The sequence below is a fragment of the Octopus sinensis genome, linkage group LG15, assembly GCF_006345805.1.
Source record: "Octopus sinensis linkage group LG15, ASM634580v1, whole genome shotgun sequence".
Classification (NCBI taxonomy): Eukaryota; Metazoa; Mollusca; class Cephalopoda; order Octopoda; family Octopodidae; genus Octopus; species Octopus sinensis.
In genome coordinates, this window is record NC_043011.1 from 44,530,175 (window position 1) to 44,542,239 (window position 12,065).

A 12,065-nucleotide genomic window follows, 5' to 3' on the forward strand; every position below is an offset into this window, starting at 1 on the left:
CGGCAGACGAAATACCGCTAAGCATTTCGTCAGCATGCTAACGTTTCTGCCAGCTCGCCTCTTTCTTCCCCTTTCTGCTGTACCTGTATTTCAAGGGGCCAGCCTTGTTACACTCTCTGTCACGCTGAATCTACCCGAGAACTACGTTAGGGGTACACGTGTTTGTGGCGTGCTCAGTCACTTGTACGTTAATTTCACGTGTAGAGATTGTTCCGTTGATTGGATCAACTGGAACTCTCGTCGTCGTAACCGACGGAGTGCCGTAGTACGTATCAAGTCCGATTAAGTCACTGTACACGGTTCAATAAAAAGTAGCTCTTACAATATCCGTTAAGGCGGCGAGCCAGCTGAATAGTTAGCACGCCGGACAAAATGCTTAGCGGTATTTCGTCCGTCTTTATGTTCTGAGTTCAAATTCCGCCCAGGTCAACTTTGCATTTCATCCTTACGGAAGGTCGATAAAATAAGTAGCAGTTGAGCAATGGGGATCGATACTATCGACTTACCCCACCACAGACACGCACACACACACCAGCACCACCACCATGATATTGCCGGCCTTGTACCAAAATTTGATCTAATGTATCGTAGGCCTTGCAATGTCCACTGTCTCCCTCGTTTTACCAAGAAGGTAACAATTTATGGTAAGATAACGCATTGCAACACTGATGGTTCTGTGTGTGTGTGTGTGTGTGTGGTGTGTGTGTGTGTGTGTTGTGTGTGTGTGTGTGTGTGTGTGTTATCTCAGGTCGCTCGTGAGTGCTACTGGTAACATGTAATCCAGTACAACCTGTTGCATGGTCGGATCGTCAGTGACTAAACTGGCAACCCCTTCAGGGGCTTTCTTGGTGAGGAGGGTATTTGTTGGACACCCTGCGGAATGAAAAATAAGACCCGTCAAAGGGCTGAGGAAATCATGAGCAGTCAACGTCCGTCCAACAAAATATCTATAAATAAGTATATATCCTTTTGTTTTTATGAATGAGCTACTCTGAATCGGACACCGGAGTAATATTTGATCACTTTACAGAGTGTTTGAATGTCGGTTTAGTGTCTGGAATGGCACAGCTTACCTCATGGGTAGGCAGAAGTTCTGTAACCTTAGTTGGTAATCTACCTAAGAGAAGGAAATCTCCGAAATAAAACCTGATGCCTTTGTCAATTTTCATGCCACACCGGTGAAAATCTTCTTGGACCAATAGAGGGGGTAGTGCAGTGCAAGCTACACCCACTGAAAATTATTCATCTGCACAGGTACTTCCTGTACAGTAAATCTTAGTAAAGTCATTAAATTGGTTGGTTGGCAGAAACCTAAAAATGCACTTGTAACTTACTCTAAAATGTCTCAAACAGATTCAATAAATGGCAAAAGAAAAAGGCTTGGCAACGTCAGGGAATCGGGTCTGGCTCGGCAGGTGTCCCAGTGTATCACAGGCTGGGTCCGGTCGTCCTCCTCCCACTGTGGTCAAACAATCTCCAAGAAAAAGTAAAAAGAAATATCCTTTGAATTTTGACTGTTGGAATAGTCGCACACTTCTTGGTAATAATTTCAACAAGAGTTGGTAATAATTTCTGTTAATGAGTTTTAATCTATTTTACTCGTTTCAGTCATTTAACTGTGGCCATATTGGAGCACTACCTTTAGTCGAGCAATTCGACCCCAGGACTTATTCTTTGTAAGCCTAGTTACGAGGACAAACACAGACACACAAACATATACACACACACACACAGACACACAAACATATACACACACACACATAAATATATATACATACGACGAGCTTCTTTCAGTTTCCGTCTACCAAATCCACTCACAAGGCTTTGGTCGGCCCAAGGCAATAGTAGAAGACATTTTCCCAAGGTGCCATGCAGTGGGACTGAACCCGGAACCATGTGGTTCGTAAGCAAGCTACTTACCACACAGCCACTCCTACGCCTGTTAATGAATATTCTTTATTTACATTATAAGTTTTGTATACATCGCTATAATGTGAATCAACATGAATTTATATGGGTGGAATTGCGCGAAAAATTACACAGATGTGTAGAATGATCCGGTGGTGATGCTGTGCTTTGTATTTTTTCATAGCTCCCATGGTTACCATGGCCAGAAAGCTGTACAGCACTTATTGCATGTGAGCTTAGGAAATATTCCCTTGATATAGTTGCACTCTCTGAAACTCGTCTCTCTGGTGAGGGTCAAATAAATGAACCTACTTATGGATATACTATCTTTTCGAGAGGCCTACCTGAGGGTCAACGTAGAGAATCTGGTGTTGGGATTGCTCTCAAGAACTCATTAGTATCCTCCATTGCAGAGCTTCCAAGTGGTGTATCTGAACGAACCATGCCATGCCGTATAAAACTGACAAGAGGTAGGTTTCTTACCGTTGTCAGTGTTTATGCACCAACAATGTCTCATTCTGATGAAACTGTAGGACAGTTTTATGACGATCTAGTACAATTATGAAGAAAAGTACTAATTATTGAGAAAAGTACAAGCTGGTCATATTGGGAGATATCAACGCAAGAATTGGAAATGACTACGTTTCATGGCCTGTTTTAGGCCGACATGGGAGTGGAAAATTTAATAAAAATGGAGTAGTTCTTTTGACGTTTTGTACTGAGAATAATCTGGTTGTTACCAACACTCTATTTAAGCAGAAAAATAGATATAAAATCACCTGGATGCACCCAAGATCTAAAGACTGGCTTCTCATAAATTATATTTTGATCAGAAAGCGTGATATGAAGGATGTTTCATGCGTTTGGGCTATGAGTGGAGCAGAGAGCTGGACTGACCATCATCTAGTGCGTGGAAAAATTAATTTTTCGGTAATACATAAAATCGACAGTATCCAGAAAGTTAAATATAGCAAACATTAAATTATCAAGCAACTTGCAAAGACTCCACGATGTTATAAAAAGTATCAATCTTGACCCAAACAATCTATGGGAAGATTTCAAAACAAAAGTATCTCAGACTTCGTCAGTAGGATTTAAATCACATAAGTCCAGTGACTGGTTCTCGGACAGATCAGCAGAAATTCATGATCTGCTTTTAGAAAAACAGAATTTAGGCAATACACTTCTTTCTCAGTCCTTGAACCCCAACCCAAACGAAGCTTACAGAAAGCTGAAAGGGAAAGTGCAGACTGCTCTAAGGAAAATTAAACAGGAATGGTGGAATGATAGATCAAAAGGGGCACAAGAAGCAGCTCATAGAAATAATGTCAAGAGTTTGTACTCTTATGTTAAGGAGGTATGCGGCCAAAAATCTTCTTCAATAGCTCCAGTGATAACAGCAAATAGACATTTGCTTCTGACTGACACCGCTTCTATTCATAAGCGCCGGGTAGAATATTTTTCTGCACTTTTAAAAAGACCATCATCAGCTGACATGCGGATGATAATAAGAAGAGATGGCATTTAAACCAACTCTAAATGACATTTATTTAGCTTGCAGACCTGTTTCAGAATGACTGACAAGATCGCAATCGTCAGCGTATAAAGGTTCCCTAATGAGTGAAGTGAAAACCTTCGTTTGGAATTTCAGTCTGGTCAGATTAAAGACATTCCCTGTTGTTCGATATGTTATGTAAATACTCTCCTCAGAGTTTTGAAAAACGTGTGACAACACAACAGCAAAATATATTGCAAAGAGGATAGGTGCATCAAGGTCTCCTTGCTTTACTCCATTTTTCCACGACAAAAGATTCAGAGAGCCTACCAGGAAAATTAACTCGAGCTTTCATATCTTGATGCAAAGCCCTGATCATGTTTACAAATTTTTCTGAGCGCAGGAGTGGCAGTGTGGTAAGTTGCTTGCTTAACAACCACATGGTTCCGGGTTCAGACCCCTGCGTGGCACCTTGGGCAAGTGTTTTCTACTATAACCTCGGGCCAACCATAGCCTTGTGAGTGGATTTGGTAGACGGAAACTGAAAGAAGCCCATCGGTATATATGTGTATATATATATATATATATATATATATATATATATATATATGTGTGTGTGTGTGTGTGTGTGTGTGTGTGTGTGTGTGTGTGTCTGTGTGTCTGTGTTTGTACCCCCAACATCGCTTGACAACCGATGCTGGTGTGTTTATGCCCCCGTTTATGTAACTTAGTGGTTCGACAAAATTGACCGATAGAATAAGTACTAGGCTTACAAAGAATAAATCCTGGGGTCGATTTGCTCGACTAAAAGCGGTGCTCCAGCATGGCCACAGTCACATGACTGAAACAAGTAAAAGAGTAAAAGAGCAAAGAGTGCCAAATCTGGAAGTGACCACACTTCTTCATGATCACGAAATTTGTTTCGCGACGCATCTTCATGAAGATATGAACTGTCACTAACCTTTTTGGCAAGCATCCATCGCTCTTCTATAGTCTGCGTACAGATGCTGTCATTGTTTGAGTCAACAAAATTGTGTGAATAGTTCTTAAGTATACAAAATGTAGTAAGGAGAAACACAAATAAGAAAGAAGAAAACAAAGGACCACTGATGCGGTCACAGGAGTGTGACGAAAGAACTCTGGCCGAAATAAGATTAAGATTAATGTAAAAAATAAATAACACTGAAGCAAAGTAACACCAAATATATAGTGCGTGTGTTTTTATTGGCTAAACTGGCAAAATGACCATTCCGAAATATAACAAATTCTTAAGTATAGTTATCGAGATCCACGTAGGAAGCCAAACCGTCGGATATTAAACGTGTTCCTGACAATATCCATTGTTTTATAATGGACGGAGTGGTTCGTACGTGCATCCGGAGGCCTTAACCAAACAGCAGTTTTCAGTAATCCTTTCAGCTATTATTTCTGAAATATTTGAATTTATCACTAGAAAACAGTGTGGAAGCACTCCGTCGGTTACGACGACGAGGGTTCCGGTTGATCCGAATCAACGGAACAGCCTGCTCGTGAAATTAACGTGTAAGTGGCTGAGCACTCCACAGACACGCATACCCTTAACGTATTCTCGGGGATATTCAGCGTGACACAGAGAGTGACAAGGCCGGCCCTTTGAATACAGGTACAACACAGAAACAGGAAGTAAGAGTGAGAGAAAGTTGTGGTGAAGAGTACAGCAGGGATCACCACCATCCCCTGCCGGAGCCTCGTGGAGCTTTAGGTGTTTTTGCTCAATAACACTCACAACGCCCGGTCTGGGAATCGAAACCGCGATCCTATGACCGCGAGTCCACTGCCCTAACCACTGGACCATTGCGCCTCCACACTAGAAAACAGTACGCATATAAGTTCTGTGGAAATAACATAATGAAGGAGTTCATTATGTTCTTTTCATGAAATTTTGGTCACTCATTATCCTCACTTCCTTTGTCTATATCAATTTACTTTCACTTTTAAAACAATTTACGTTCACTTTTTTTACAACCGTAAACTGCATACTCTCTTTTACTCTTTTACTTGTTTCAGTCATTTGACTGTGGCCATGCTGGAGCACCGCCTTTAGTCGAGCAAATCGACACCAGGACTTATTCTTTGTAAGCCTAGTACTTATTCTATCGGGCTCTTTTGCCGAACTGCTAAGTTACGGGGTACTAAACACACCAGCATTGGTTGTTAAGCGATGTTGGAGTGGGGGACAAACACAGACACATACTTATTTATATATATACATATATACGACGGGCTTGTTTCAGTTTCCGTCTACCAAATCCTCTCACAAGACTTTGGTCGGCCCGAGGCTATAGCAGAAGACGCCCAAGGTGCCACGCAGTGGGACTGAACCCAGAACCTATTTCTTTACTACCCACAAAGGGCTAAACACAGAATGGACAAACAAGGACAGACAAACGGATTAAGTCGATTATATCGACCCCAGATCGTAAATGGTACTTAATTTATCGACCCCGAAAGGATGAAAGGCAAATTTGAACTCAGAACATAACGGCAGACGAAATATGGCTTCGCATTTCGCCCGGCATGCTAACGTTTCTGCCAGCTCACCGCCTTGAACCCGGAACCATGTGGTTGGTAAGCAAGCTACTTACTACACAGCCACTCCTACGCCTGTTCACTTAGTTTACATGTTATATTGAAAATATGTACGTTTTGTACACTGGTCATGTCACAAATATCGTTTACATCAAATTATGATGTCATTGGCGTCCCTTTCGTTTCCTAAAGTAAATTCCTTTCATCATCTTTCAGACAATTTACCATAAACACTCCTCTCGGCTCTCTCATCGTTGACCCAGTGATATATCCAAGGTGTGACAACTGGAGGGAGGGGGGAGAAGTGAATCAATATTGGACTTGTATTCGTTTTACAGCTGAGTACAACAGACCGACGTCAAATGATATATATTTTGCTCGAGGACAGTACGCATCGCCCGGTGCAGGAGTCGAACCCGCGACTTTGTGCTCGAAATCAGCACGCAATAATACTACGGGCCTTCACGCAATAAACCAGTCAGCATGTTATAAAAGGGGAAGAGGTGGGGAGACAGAGAGAGACAAAGAAGGAAAGAAAGAAGGAAAGAAGCGTGTGTTGATAGAAAAGGCACGACTGAACTGTCATTCTTGCTTGTGTGAATATATGTATGTATGTATGTATGTATGTATGTATGTATGATGTATGTATCTGTGTGTGTGTATGTATGTATGTGTGTATGTATGTATGTATGTATGTATGTATGTATGTATGTATCTGTGTGTGTGTGTATGTATGTATGTGTGTATGTATGTATGTATGTAATGTATGTATGTATGATGTGTGTGTGTGTGTATGTATGTATGTATGTATGTATGTATGTATGTATACACGTGTGTGTGTGTGTGTGTGTGTGTGTGTGTGTGTGTGTGTGTGTGTGTGTGTGAATTAATGCGTATCTGAATATACAAGTTTATGTTTATTTGTGTATAAGCATATGTATATACACAAACACCTGACATCATTCACAAAAGCCCGCCATTTTCTTGACTGACAATATTCTTACGCACCACACACACATACACACAAACACTCACACACATACACACGCACGCACACACGTACATACATACATACATACATACATACATACATACATACATACACACACACATACACACACACATACATACATAAACATAATACTACATACATACATACATACATACACACATACATACATACATACATACATACATACATACATACACACATACATACATACATACATACATACATACATACATACATACATACATACATACATACATACATACATACATGCATGTGCTCACACATATGACGTAGATTCATACATAGGTACATATTCTTCAACTAGAGAACCTCTACATGGTCGTTAAATGTGCTAGAAATAGGAGACAATAAATTTTGAAATGACAACCTGCTGTCTTTAAAAAAAAAACGAACCATTGGATGATGTAGTCTTAGATACACTATGCCTGAAGAGAAGATGGGTAGGTCACAGCTTCAACACCATTAATCATTCATTCATTCATACATTCATTCGTTCGTTCATCGCTCGGTTCACCACTTGGATGAGGGACCAGGGATGCGGACTCCTGTTACTGAGAGCCTATGAAGGTATTGAGAACTGCTGGCTTTTCTCACTTGGCCACATCAGAGCTGGCCTTGGGTTAAACAGCAATAACATCGATGCGTAGAAAGGTAATAGTCCTGTCCCTTCCTTGTTGGTGGCACACGACAAGAGAAAAAGAATAAAGAAAGTGCAACTAACATATATTATATATATATATCATCATATACACACACACGATAAACACAATTTGCATATTATATACATACATATATATATATATATATATATATATATATATATATATATATATATAGACTGGCACACAAAGCTCTAATACTTGCTCACAAACATATTTCTTCTTTCTTGTATATATAAACACAATATACATGTGCATATGTACGTTTATAATATACGTATAATATACATCACGTATACACACATATGCAGACACGCATATTTATATAGACATACATAAATGACACACACACACACACACACACACATATATATAGATAGAGAGAGAGAGAGAACTACAATATACATACACATATCCATGCATATATACACGCATAGCCGTAATTTTTTGTATATATATGTTAATTTGATAAGTGCCAACGCACGAAACTGTCGGCCCTTGAGTCACTATATTGTTGTCACTAAACATTACAAATATACGTACATCTAATATTCTACACACAAATATATACATGCGTAGATACAGTGACACAAATCAATACCACCTTACATACGTCGCCATTCTATGTTGACTATATATAAATGTATTGCATCTTATTGTCTATTGTTAATGTATGTACATATATCTACACATTCATATATGACATGTGTATAAATATTGTGTATACACCCATAAATCGGTGACATACTATACACCTAGCAAGTAGCTTTATAAATCTAAACAACGTTCGCTTCGAAGTTGTTGCCTCCGTGGCCTAATGGATAAGGCACCGGCCTCCTAATATATCCTCATGGTGGTAGAAGTAAGCCGGGGATTGCGGGTTCGAGTCCCGTCGGAGGTGCTTTGATGAAATGCTCATCCTTTTAAATTTCAATTTCACTCGTTATCTACAATGTGGCATTTTAAGTACCTGCAATCAAATTTGATTTCATGAACAGCTCGCTCATATATTATATGTAGTGTTTTGGCTGATATCTTTACGATGATTTCTATCTTCCAGATCAGTCCTCATCGAAAACAGTTCGATGATTGATTATATATGTTCTACCCGTGACCTTCCCCCCTGTTTTATTTATATTATTCATTCATTCTTCCAGAAGAGTGTATATAAAACTGCATCATTTGTACATACATTCAGTATTGATTTATCTCGTTGGTGTAAATCCATCAAGGTCAGACCTGATCGAACAGGAATATGGTCAAACCCATTCCAGCCGTGGTCATCCCTTTTTCTTTTCTTTTTTTTTTTTTTTTTGTCCTACGTGCAGGAAACCCGGCGTCATATTATCTAATGTGTCCTTCTTAAAGACGATGAAAAGTGAGGGGAAATTTGGCTGTTATTTCTAGCGTATAGAATGACCATTTAGAGGCTCCCTCGCTGATTCACGGCGGTTCGATCTCGTAATGTTTACTGGGAGATATTGGTAACTACTACTACTACTACTACTACTACAATATATTGCATTGGAAATATTGAAGTTATTTAAAAATTAATCGCTTTCGTAGTAGTAGTAGTAGTAGTAGTAGTAGTAGTAGTAGTGGTGGTGGTGGTGGTGGTGGCAATAGTAGTAGTAGTACCAGCAGCAACAACAGTAGTAGTAGTAGTACCAGTAGTAACAACAGTAGTAGTAGTAGTAGTAGTAGTAGTAGTAGTAGTAGTAGTAGTAGCAGCAGCAGTAGTGGTGGTGGTCGTCGTCGTCGTCGTTGTCATAGTAGTAGTAGCAGCAGTAGTGGTGGTCGTCGTCGTCATAGTAGTAGTAGTAGTAGTAGTAGCAGCAGTAGTAGTGGTGGTGGTCGTCGTCATAGTAGTAGTAGCAGCAAAAACTGTAGTAGTAGTAGTAGTAGTAGTAGTAGTAGTAGTAGTAACAGCAGAGGCTGTAGTAGTAGTAGTAGCAGTACCACCAGTAGTAGTAGTAGTAGTAACAGCAGCAGCAGCAGCAGTAGTAGTAATAATTATCTGGAGATTCCAGGTGTCGGAATCCCTTGGGAAAAATCCTTTGTTTCCCCAAGTCCTTCTATTCGACTCAGTGATCACACATCAAACCAGGCTGGAGCAATGCCTTGTGTTAGATCTATTGTTTTCTTTTCAGCATTTTGTTTCCATCAATTTTCTTTCATTTTATTCACCACATAAATCATATTTTAACATGTATAAGGAACCCCCTAATTTTGAGGGCTTAAAATTTGGAAAAAAGGTTTTCTAAGGGATTATAATACTATCCATGTATAAGAAACACTCATATTTTTTTTTATCTCATTTTTGACAAAAATGGGTTCCTTATACACGTTAAAGTACAGTACATATTTATGTGTGCATGGTGTGATAAGAACTTTGCTTCCCAGCCACATGGTTCTGGGTTCAGTCCCATCATGTCTTCTACTAAAGCCATTGGCCGACCAAAACCTTGTGAGTGGATATGATAGACAGAAACTGAAAGAAGCCCATCGTGTGTGTGTGAATGTTTGGACTGGATATGGCTGGTTTAACCACTTAGCATTCAAATTACTCTGTCAAATGTAATGCTTATTTATTCAAATTGTTTTGAATTAATCCCGCATCATCTCGTAGCTTCTAGATTCTATGATGCAAATGTTTTTATTCTTTAGAATGATATTGTAGAGTAAGTGTTAGAGTCTGGCTGGTTTGATCATAGGGCAGACAGAATATCATGTATGGTTAGTTGCTAACACAGCCAAGTGTGTGTTTAATAACTAGACACATATGGGGTTGGTTGCTAACACAGCCAAATGTGTGGTTGGTTGTTAACACAGCCACATGTGTGGTTGGTTGCTAACATAGCTACATGTGTGGTTGGTTGCTAACATAGCTACATGTGGGGTTAATTACTAGTCACATTTGTGGCTGGTTGCTAGCACAGCCAAATGTGATTGGTTGCTAATTGTAGAGTAAGTGTGTGGCTAATTGCTAAGTCACATGTATTGTTGGTTGCTAACACAACCACATGTGTGGTTAATTGCTAACAAAGTCAAATGTGGGATGGCTGCTGACAGTCACATGTATGACTGGTTGCTAACATAGCCAATGCAAAGTCGGTTGCTAATATAGTCGATTGCTAACACAACCACATGTGTAGTTGGGTTACCAACACAGCCACATGTATAGTCAATTGCTAACAGTCACATGTATGGTTGATTGCTGACATAATTTCATGCTTGTTTGATTGCTAACACAGCAGCTACATGTATACTTTGATTGCTAACATAGCAACATGTGGTTGATTGCTAACAGGTGCACAATTGGTAGACAGCTCATAAAACCACATGAGAAAGAAAGAGAGAAAGAGAGTTATTTGTTAATATGGACTCCAGTAATTAACTGGTATTTTATCCTGAAAGACTGCAAAACAATGGTGACCTGAGAGGGGTTTAAATTCACACTGTGAGGGGAACACAACTAAATACAACCAAGACTGTTTGTCCGATGCTCTACCGACTATGCTACCGCATGGCTTTTAAATGCTTAATATTATGATAAATTATTGATAATATCAATGCAATACAAAGTTCATTTTTTGTAACCATACAGTCTCAAGTTCATCTCCACAGTGTTACATAACAGAGAAAATATGAAGCAGCTGCTTGTCCTGCAAGAAATAGCAGCCAAATCTCTCTCACATCTCAAACTATTATCTTAAAAATTAGATATGAGAGCAAGCCATTCAGTTGACTATCTATGAGCCATAGTTCTTCTCTGTTCACATCATGTCTTTAGAATAATTCCTGGATTCTCTTGCTGATTGCTCCAACAGTAGTTGTGGGCACTGTCCACTCCTATTTGTGTTTCCACAAAAGTCTGTCCACTGTCCACTCCTGTTTGTGTTTCCACAAAAATCTAGACATCCACTCCTGTTCATGTTTCCACAGGAGTCAAGATGCTGTCTACTCCCATTTGATCTTCCACAGAAGTCTGAACGTTGTCACTCCTGTTTGCACTTCCACAAAAGTTTGAACATTGTCCATTCTTGTTTGTACTTCCATAGAAGTCTGGACGCAGTCCACTCCCATTTGCATTTCCACAGAAGCCTGGATGTTGTCCACTCCCATTTGTGTTTCCATAGAAGTCTGGGCGCAGTCCACTTATATTTGCATTTCCACAAAAGTCTAGACACTGCCCACATCACAGAAGTTTGCATGCTGTCCACTCCTGTTTTGTGTTTCCACAGGAGTCTGGACACTGTCCACTCCAATTTGCATTTCCCCAGCAGTCTGCATGCTGTCCACTCCCATTTGCTCTTCCACAAAAGTCTGGACACTGTCCACGCCTGCTTGCGTTTCCACATAAGTCCGGAAGCCTTCCACTTCTGTTTGCACTTCAAAAGAA

General features: G+C 39.9%; 1 non-coding gene across 1 annotated transcript; it reads left to right on the forward strand.

The window, feature by feature from the left end:
- Nucleotides 1–8,466: 8,466 nt before the first annotated feature.
- Trnar-ccu lies at nucleotides 8,467–8,564 on the forward strand. Its single transcript has 2 exons — nucleotides 8,467–8,503; nucleotides 8,529–8,564. It is a non-coding gene; the product is annotated as a tRNA-Arg (tRNA).
- The last annotated feature ends 3,501 nt before the right edge of the window (nucleotides 8,565–12,065 follow it).